Raw genomic sequence first — 9,844 nt, forward strand, 5'->3', positions numbered from 1 at the left:
TGCAGGACCCTTCAAAACATGGGATTTAGAGAGGGCTCCTCATGTCCAGTTCTAAGGGCAGTGCTGAGGGTAGGCTAGCAGTGGATGACCCCTAGATATTTTGGGTGAGTTAAGTGGTCTTATAAGCTAGTTCTGTGTTCCACTGTGGCCCCAAGTCCTGATTCTTACTCTGGTGTTGTTGTAGCAGACTCAGGGCTCAGGGGTTGGCTTAATGTTTTGGGTAGAGTGGCCTTGCTGGTTCAAGCACATATAAGGAATAGTTTAACATCACTTTTTGAAAATGAAATGCAGTTCTTATTAGAAAAAAAAGCCCAGTTCTGGGAAACACATGAACTGATTGACCCTTATTGCAGTGTAGTGTAGGGGAGAGACTGCAATCTGGAGCAGAGGATGAAGCAGGAAAGGTACTATATTTCTCTTCCCTTTTTATTTTTCAAACATGAAAGAGCAGGTTTGAAAGGGGAAGGAAATGAATCTGGTTAAACTATTTGAATTTGAGGTGCTTATGGGACTTTCAAGTGCAGATGCCCAGTTGTTTATTTGACAAGTATGGATCTTGAGCTTAGAATAAAGGTCTGATTAAAGATATGTATTTTAAATGATAACTGAAGCCAGAGAGTGATTCAGATGGCCCCAGTAAGGGATACAGACTGAAAAACCGAGGACAGAATGCTAAGAAAGCACAGTATATCTGGGATTTTGGCAGAGAGGAGTGCAAGATTGAAACTGAGGGTACGGCCTCCCATCCAATATTACAACACATATAAAGGGGCGCCTGGGTGGCTCAGTTGGTTAAGTTTCCAACTTTGGCTCAGGTCATGATCTTGCAGTTTGTGAGTTCGAGCCCCGTGTCAGGCTCTGTGCTAACAGCTCATAGCCTAAAGCCTGCTTCGGATTCTGTGTCTCCCTTTCTCTCTGCCCCTCCCCTTCTAGTGCTCTGTATCTCTCTGTTTCTCAAAAATAAATATTTTTTTAAAAATTTAAAAATATTACAACACGCATATGCTAAAAAATGTGGCAAAATACACCCAAAATTTACCATCTTCACTATTTTTAAGTGTACAGTTCATTGACATTAAGTACATTTCCATTGTTGTGTAACTGTCACCACCATCCATCTCCAGGACACTTTCCATCTTCTCAAACTGAAATTCTGTACCTATTAAACAATAACTTCCCATTATTCCCTCCCTCAGCCCCTGGCAACCACCATTTTACTTTCTGTCTCTGTGAATTTGACTACTGAAGGTACATCATATAAGTGGGATCATGCAATGTTTGTCCTTTTGTGCTTGGCTTAGTTCATTTAGTATAATGTCCTTATATCAGTCCGCTTCGGCTGCTAGAACAAAATACCACAGACTGTGTGTTTTAGACAATAGAAACTTGTTTTACAACAGTTCTGGAGGCTGAGAAGTCCAAAATTAGGTGCTGGTAAATTTGGTTTCTGTGACAGATCTCTTCCTGGCTTGTAGATGTCACCTTCTTGCTATGACCTCATATGACCTTTCCTTGCTGTGTGCACCTAGAGAGAGAGAGAGTGAGCTCTCTGATATTTCTTCTTATAAGGACACTAATCCTATCAGACAAGCCACCAGACAGCTTGACTTCAAATCCTGGTCTTTTCACTTAATGGCTACATGATCTTAGGCAAATCTTTTCATCTCTCCTCCTCACTTTCTCTATATTTAGAATGGAAATAACAATACCTATTTTATAGAATTGCTGTGATAATGAAATGATTAAGCACTCAGAGTAGTACTTAGAAATTGGCATATATTATATATTATTGTTATTCCTTGTATATATTTTTGTTTCCCTTCAAGTCTGTCTGCTTTTGCTTCATGTACTTTGGGGCTTTTTCATTAGGTCCATATATTTATATTTATAATTGTCATATCTTCTTTTTTTGTGTGTGTTTTATTTATTTTCTGTGAGAGAGAATGAGAGAGAGAGAGAGAGAAAGAGAGAGAACGTGAGCAGGGGAGGGTCAGAGAGAGAGGGAGACACAGAATCTGAAGCAGGCTCCAGGCTCTGAGCTAGCTGTCAGCACAGAGCCTGACCCGGGGCTCGAACCCACGAACCGTGAGATCATGACCTGAGCCAAAGTCAGATGCTTAACTGATTGAGCCACCCAGGTGCCCCTATAATTGTCATATCTTGTTGATGGATTGACATTTTCATCATTATAAATGGCCCTTCTTAGTTTTTAATAACAATGTGCGTCTTAAGGCCTAATATTTTTTGGTATTAATATAACCATTCCAAGTCTTTTTGGTTACTGTTTGCATGGTATAACTTTTTCTATCCTTTGATATTGAACCTATTTGTGGCTTTGAATCTGAATGTCTTTTGTATACAGCATATGGTTGGATTATATTTTTAAAATGTATTCTGCAGTCTCCACTTTCAAATTGGAGTGTTTAATACATTTATATTTAATGCAATCACTGATAAGGTATAATCTGCCATTTTGCTATTTGTTTTCTATATATCTTACATCTTTTTGTTTCCCTATTCCCCCATTGTTGCCTTCTTTTATGTCAAATAGTCATTTTCTAGTGTGCCATTTTCATTCCCCTGTCATTTCTTTTACTATATTTTAAAATATATGCACCTGGGTGGCCCAGTCGGTTAGGCCTCCAACTCAATTTCAGCTCAGGCAATCATCTTGTGGTTTGTGAGATTGAGCCCTGTGTCCAGCTCTGCGTGTGGAGCCTGCTGGGGATTCTTTTTCTCCCTTTCTCTCTTATTCTTCTCTCTCTCTCTCTCCTTCTCTCAAAATAAATAAGTAAACTTAAAAAAGTTATAAAATATATTCTGTTAGTGGTTGTAAAAATGATTAGCGAGTGATTATAAAAATCAAGTTCAGATCAATACCAACTTAATTTCAAATCTTTTCCCCTAATAGCTCCATTCCCTAACCACTCCTTTGCATTGTTATTGTCATACAAATCATATCTTTATATACTGAATGTCCATCAACATAGATTTATTCATATTGCTTTATGAAGTTGTCTTTTAAAGCAAATAGAAAAAATAGAATTACAAAAAATACATTTACACTATCTTTTATGTTTATCTATATAGTTGTATGTATTTTAATCTTTTGTTGAGAGCTGGACATTTTAGGTAATACAGTAACCGTGCATACTGATGCTCCTCTCGGTCATTGTTATTGTTTTGTCAGTCATTTGTTTATTCGTTGACTTGGTAGGATTAATTTTGTGAAGTTTACTTCCTCCCCACTCATAGTGTGCATCTCTGGTGTCCCAGCTCAGATCTTTTTCCTTTGTTTTTATTTTTTAGCTTGGCTACTTAGGTGTTGCCCGTGGGTTAGCATAAGTCACTTATTGGACAAAGGTTGTGCTTAAGTTCCTTTAGCCAATTAGATATTTACCCTTTATCATTAGGTATCTGTATAGTTGCCGTCACATTTCAGTGAGTTTATATATTTTGCCTCTTCCCCATTCAGCCAGGGACTAGTAGTTTGGAAGTTTCTTTTCTGATTGCTCCTGAAAGAGTATAGATATTCACACATTCTTCCAGACTGCCAAAGATGACTGTGATTTTATTTTTAATCTTGGCTTTCTAGGATTTGTCCCTGGGTCAGAGTAGCTTATGATTTTGTCAGTGTTTGGTCAGAGGTTGTGTTTAAGTTCTTTGTGCCAGTGAGGCTGCCACACATGGATCTCTGTGTGGCTTGGGGAATCCATTAAAGCTTGTTCCATGTCTTTCTCTAATTTTCCCGAGAGGATGCATCCTAGCATTTACCACAGACTTCCTGACCCCCACAATTTTATATGATCTCAAGAGGGCTTTTATTGGTTGTCTCCCTGGTTCTCTCTAGGAAACTAGTGATTTTTCTGACATTTTTCTTGTGTTAGTGGTAATAGCTTCTTCTTAATTATTCTCCACCAGATCTTCATTGTTTTTTGACAATGCCTGTCAAAATGCATGGAATTTTCTACTACGATTTCAGATGATTTCAGTCCTTTCAGGCAGAACTGCAACATTCTTCATCCTTGTGCCCTGCCTTTCTTCTTGGGACAAACCCTTCAACCAATGCACCAGAGCTGAAGGCAGGTACCTCCTTTTTTAAAAATTTTTATTTACCTGAGTGACAGTCTTGCTCTGTGAAATGGTGCTGGGAAAGGGTAGCAGTTCCTGATCTTTTCAGCCTGCCCTTCCTAGAATAAAAAAATTGTTTGAAGATATAATTGTCAAAAATTTCCTAGATGCTTAGAAAGTCATAAATTTACAGATTCAAGAAGGTCAATAAATCACAAGCAGGGTAAACTCAAAGAAAACTATGCTTAAATAAATTTTATCAAATTGCTGGAAATCAAAAGTAAAGAAGAAAACCTTGAAAGTAGCTAGAGGAAAATAATACATTACTTATAGGGGAACAACAATTTGAAAGACCATGGTTTTCTTATCAAAAACAACCAAGGTTAGAAGATAGTGGAATAACATCTTTAAAGTGTTTAAAGGAAAGAATTGCCAACCCATACATCTTTAAAGTGTTTAAAAGAAAGAATTGCCAACCCATAGTTATACTTCAGGAATGGCATATGGAGATGAAATAAAGATGTTCCTAGATACAGAAAAAAAAAGAGAGAATTTGTTGCCAGCAGACATGCTCTAAAAAATGCTAAAGGAAGTTCTACAGCCTAAAGGGAAATCATACCAGGAGGAAATCTGGAATTCAGGAATGAAGAAGCAACAGAAAAACGGTAAATATCTGGGTAAATATAAAAAAACTTGTGTTCTTTGAAAATTATAACAATATTGTATTAGTTTCCTACTGCTACTGTAACAAATTATTGAAAATTCAATGGCTTAAAATAAGATACATTTATTATCTTAACAGTTATGGACGTCAGAAGTCTAAAATGGGTTGACAGAGATATGTTCTTCTGGATGCTCTGGCAGAGAATCCATTTCTTTGCTTTTTCCAGCTTCTAGAGGCTGCCTGCATTCCTTGGCTCATCACCCTTCATCACTCTGATGTCTGATTCTGTCATCACATCTTATATGACTCTTCTGCCCCCCTTATCAGGACCCTTGTGATTACATTGGGTCCACTCAGCCAATCTAGTATAATCTCCTTATCTCTATATCCTTAATCACATCTGCAAAGTCACTTTGCCATATAAGGTAACATAGTCACAGGTTCCAATATGTAGACATCTTTGAGGAGACGTTCTTTTTTCTACCACAACATCATCAAGGATCCTCTAATTTTTTTTTATAATTTAAAGTATTCTAGAGCATAAGGTGGAAATCTACTGAATTAATTCTATTAGGCTTCATAAGACTTATACCAACACAAAGAAGAATATAGCTTAAAAAAGTAAACCAGAGGTTTATCTAAATTATAAATATAAGTGCAAAAATCCAAAGTAAAATATTAGTAAATTCAATATAGCATTGTAGCAAACAGAATTGTGATAATATTCTCTATTTTTTGTGCTATCTGTATTAGATTAGCATCAATGCTATGGAGGCTATGCATGGGCTCAATAAGATGGACTTCAACTCACCAAGGTTAATGTTGTACTATCACTGCTAAGTGCCAAAAATGGCAACAAAATAAGATGATGATTAAACCATTCAATAAAATAAGACAGTATTTCTTGGGGGCACCTGTCAACCCCGTGGTGGTAGGATTATTATATGGGACACCTTTCATCATGGTGAGAATAGAAATTTTTCCTTACAGAAATAAATATATATTCCAGATGCACATTCACTTTCATTGCTCACAATGATTCTGTCAGTGCCAGCATCCATGAACTTCCAGAATGCCTTAATCATCATCAGGTTATCCTATACAACATTGTCTGCAACTAAAGAACTCATTTAATTGTAGATTAAGTGCAATAATGGAGTCCTATCTGAAGATTCACCGGTCTGTATTACTTAGTCCATCATGCAGAAGCAGCTTGCCTGATAGAAAAGAAAAGGAATTTCTGAGGGCTTAGTTATAGGATCAGATGTTCCAGGTTAAGAGTGCTATACTACAAGAATATAACAGCTACTTTAAAACCAGTGACCATAACAATATCCAAATTATGGAAATACCCCAGATGTCCATTGACTAACAAATGGATAAAGAAACGGATAAAGATTCCATACATACAATGGAATATTAACTTGGTGATCAAAAATAAAGAAATCTTACATTTGCAATAACGTGAATGGATCTAGAGTGTATTATGCTACGTGAAATAAGTCAGAGAAAGACAATCATATGATTTCATTCATACATGGAATTTAAGAAACACAACAAATGAACATAGGTTAAGGGAAGGAAAAATAAGATAAAAACAGAGAGGGAGAAAACCATAAGAGACTCTTAAATACGGAAAACAAAGTGAAGGTTGCTGGAAGGATGTCAAGTGAGGGGATGGGATAAATGGGTAATGGGTATTAAGGGGGGCACTTATTGTGATGAGCACTGGATGTTATATGTAAGTGATGAGTCACTAAATTCTATTTCTGAAGTCATTATTACACTATATGTTAACTAATTTGGATTNCCCTTTCACTGTCACACCAATTAATCCATTAAAGAAATATATATGTCTCCATAGTCTTGGGCTCAACCTATAAGGAGGTTCAGTTTTATAGGGGGTGAATGTTTCCAACAGGGAGTAAACCATGGTTCCATTAAATTGAAAGCTGAAACTGTGTCCTGGCCATTCTGGTCTCCTCATGCTATTGAACTGAGAGGCAGAGAAAAGGGTTACTACACTGGCTGGAGTGATTGAATCCCATTACCAAAGGGGAATAGAGTTGCTTCTATACAATGATAACAGGAGAAGTATGCTTGGAGCCAGGTATAGTCATTAGGACACCTGTTAATAGTCATTTGTCCAATAGTCTTGGTCATTGGGAAAATGCAGAAATCCAATAAAGATAGGATTGAAGGTTAGGGTCACTACATCAGGCAAAGAACTCTGAAAAGCTAAGGGGAATATAAAATGGATTATTGACTTTGTCCTCATGACCAGCTACAGAAGGGGACTGTGGCAGCTAAATGTATCTTTGTTGATAATTATTTTTTACTTCTTTTCTCTTACATATGCAAAATACCAGAGATGGTTGTTATAAATCAGGTTTCAAGTGGAGAGTATGAATTAGCATTACTTTATGATAGTACAGAGGTTCATGGGTTTTTTTGTCCCTTCCTCCCTATTGGAGATGAGAGTTTCTTTATTGAAGTAAAGGGCAAGAATGGATGCTGAATGGCTAAAAGGTTGACTGGGTTTGTTATCCTTTATTTCACCTCACCTCCATATGAATTTTCTGCTCCTTGGTCCTTTTCTATGCTCTGGAAGGCTGACTCTTATGGATTATATTTGCCAGGTGCCATTCCTCTTTGGATTTGGCCAATGAAATACACTTACAGAGTTCTGGAGGAAGAGAGAAAACAATTTATTCTTTCTATGTTCCATCACTGATTTGGGCTGTGTTTTATTGGCAGTGACTGCCAATAAGTATACTGGCAGTGATGGGCCAAGACTTCAGCTCCTACAGAAGATCCCTCTTCCATTGCCCTAGCTCTCACCAAGAAGACTCTCATGCTTGAGGGACAAACACCAGAAGCATTACCATAAAAATCAGGAAAAAGACAAGGGTACCAGTTTTTCTACAATTATTTAACATTGTCCTGGAAATACTAAGTGTAATTATTGAAGAAGGGAATATAATATTAATATTGGAAACAAGACAAGATGATCATTACTGCAAATGAAACAAATCTAAGAGAATCAATCAATGAAAAACTATTTGAAACTTTAGGAATTCTATAAAGAGTCTGGTTATAAAATTAACTGCAAAATCCAACCACTTTCATATATAAAAACAACAAACAGAAAATGTAAGATAAAGAAAAGATTCAACTTACAATAGCCATGGAGAAGTAAAGTACTTCGTAGCAGCACTTCCAACAATAGTCAAATCATGGAAAGAGCTTAAATGTCCATCAATTGACGATTGGATCAAGAAGATGTGGTTTATATACACAATGGAATACTACATGGCAATGAGAAAGAATGAAATCTGGCCATTTGTAGCAAAGTGGATGGAAATTGAGGGTATTATGCTAAGTGAAAAAGTCAGTCATAAAAAAACAGATACCATATGTTTTCACTCATATGTGGATCAGGAGAAACTTAACGGAGGCCCATGGGGAGGGGAAGGGGAAAAATAGTTAAGGAGAGGGAGGGAGGCAAACCATAAGAGACTCTTAAATACTGACAACAAACAGGGTTGATGGGGGGTGGAGGAGACGGGAAATTGGGTGGAGGAGGGCACTTGTTGGGATGAGGACTGTGTATTATATGGAAACCAACTTGACAATAACCTATATTTAAAAAAGAAAGAGAGAAAAGTAAAGTACTTAAGAATACACTTACCAGGATGCCTGAATGGCTCAGTTGGTTAAGCATCCGACTTTGGCTCAGGTCATGATCTTGCAGTTCGTGGGTTTGAGCCTCGCATCAGTCTCTGTGCTGACAGCTCAGAGCCTGGAGCTGCTTCAGCTTCTGTGTCTCCCTCTCTCTCTGTCCCTTCCCCACTCATGCTCTGCCTCTGTCTCTCAAAAAAATTAAGAAAAAAAAAAACATCAAAATAAGAATACACTTACCAAAAATCTTCAAAACATACTCATTGATTTAACATGTATTTATTGATAACCATTAATGTGCCAGACAATGTTCTAGGAGGGTTTTTTTTTTTATTAATTTAGAAATACTAGGGAAAATGAATGAAGACAACTAGCAAAATTGTTCTTGTGTAGAAAGATATTCTTTTCCTCCTAGCTTTATTGAGAGATAATTGACATGTTATCTAAATTTAAGGTGTACAATGTGATGATTTGATACACATATAGACTGCAAAATGAATATCACAATATGGTTAGTTAACACATCTATCATACCATGTAATTACACCTTTTTTGCTGTAGTTGAGGTGAGAACATTTAAGATCTATTCTCTAGCAACTGCCAAGTATACAATACTGTTAACTATAGTCACCATCCTGTTTATTAGATCCCCAGAACTTACTGATCTTAAAACTGGAGGTTTGTGCCAACATCTTCTCATTTCTCCCTTGCCCCAGCCTCAGGCAACCACCAATCTACTCTCAGTTTCTATGAGTTTGGCTCTTTTAGATTGCACATATAAGTGATATCATACAACACTTATATTTCTTTGTTTGACTTATTTCACTTAGCATAATGCTCTCCAAGTTTATCCATGTTATTGCAAATGGAAGGATTTCCTTCTAAAATTTTAAAAAATGTTTTATTTATTTTTGAGACAGAGAGAGACAGAGTACGAGTGGGGGAGGGACATAGAAGGAGGGAGACACAGAATCTAGATCAGGCTCCAGGCTCTGAGCTGTCAGCACAAAGCCTGACTTAGGGCTCCAACTCATAAACTGTGAGATCATGACCTAAGCCAAAGTCAGATGCTTAACCGACTGAGCCACCCAGGCGCNTCCAGTCATCCATTGATAAACACTTTGGTTGTTTTCATGTCTTGGCTATTGTGAATGAAGCTGCAATGCACATGGGGGTGCAGATATCTCTGAGATAGTGATTTCACTTTCTTCAGACNTTTACCCCCACAAGGGTTCCCTTTGTCTCCACATCTTCACCAGCAATTGTTTTCTCTTGTCTCTTTCTCTTTCTGTCTGTCTGTCTGTCTGTCTTTTTCTTTCTTTTTTATTTCTCTTGACAGAGAGAGCGAGTGAGAGAGAGAGATGGGGAGAGGGGCAGATAGAGAGGGAGAGAGAGAATTCCAAACAGGTTCCACTCTGTCAGTGTGAG

The sequence above is a fragment of the Crocuta crocuta genome, unplaced genomic scaffold (genome assembly GCF_008692635.1).
Source record: "Crocuta crocuta isolate KB4526 unplaced genomic scaffold, BGI_CrCroc_1.0 scaffold1529, whole genome shotgun sequence".
In the NCBI taxonomy this organism is placed as follows: Eukaryota; Metazoa; Chordata; class Mammalia; order Carnivora; family Hyaenidae; genus Crocuta; species Crocuta crocuta.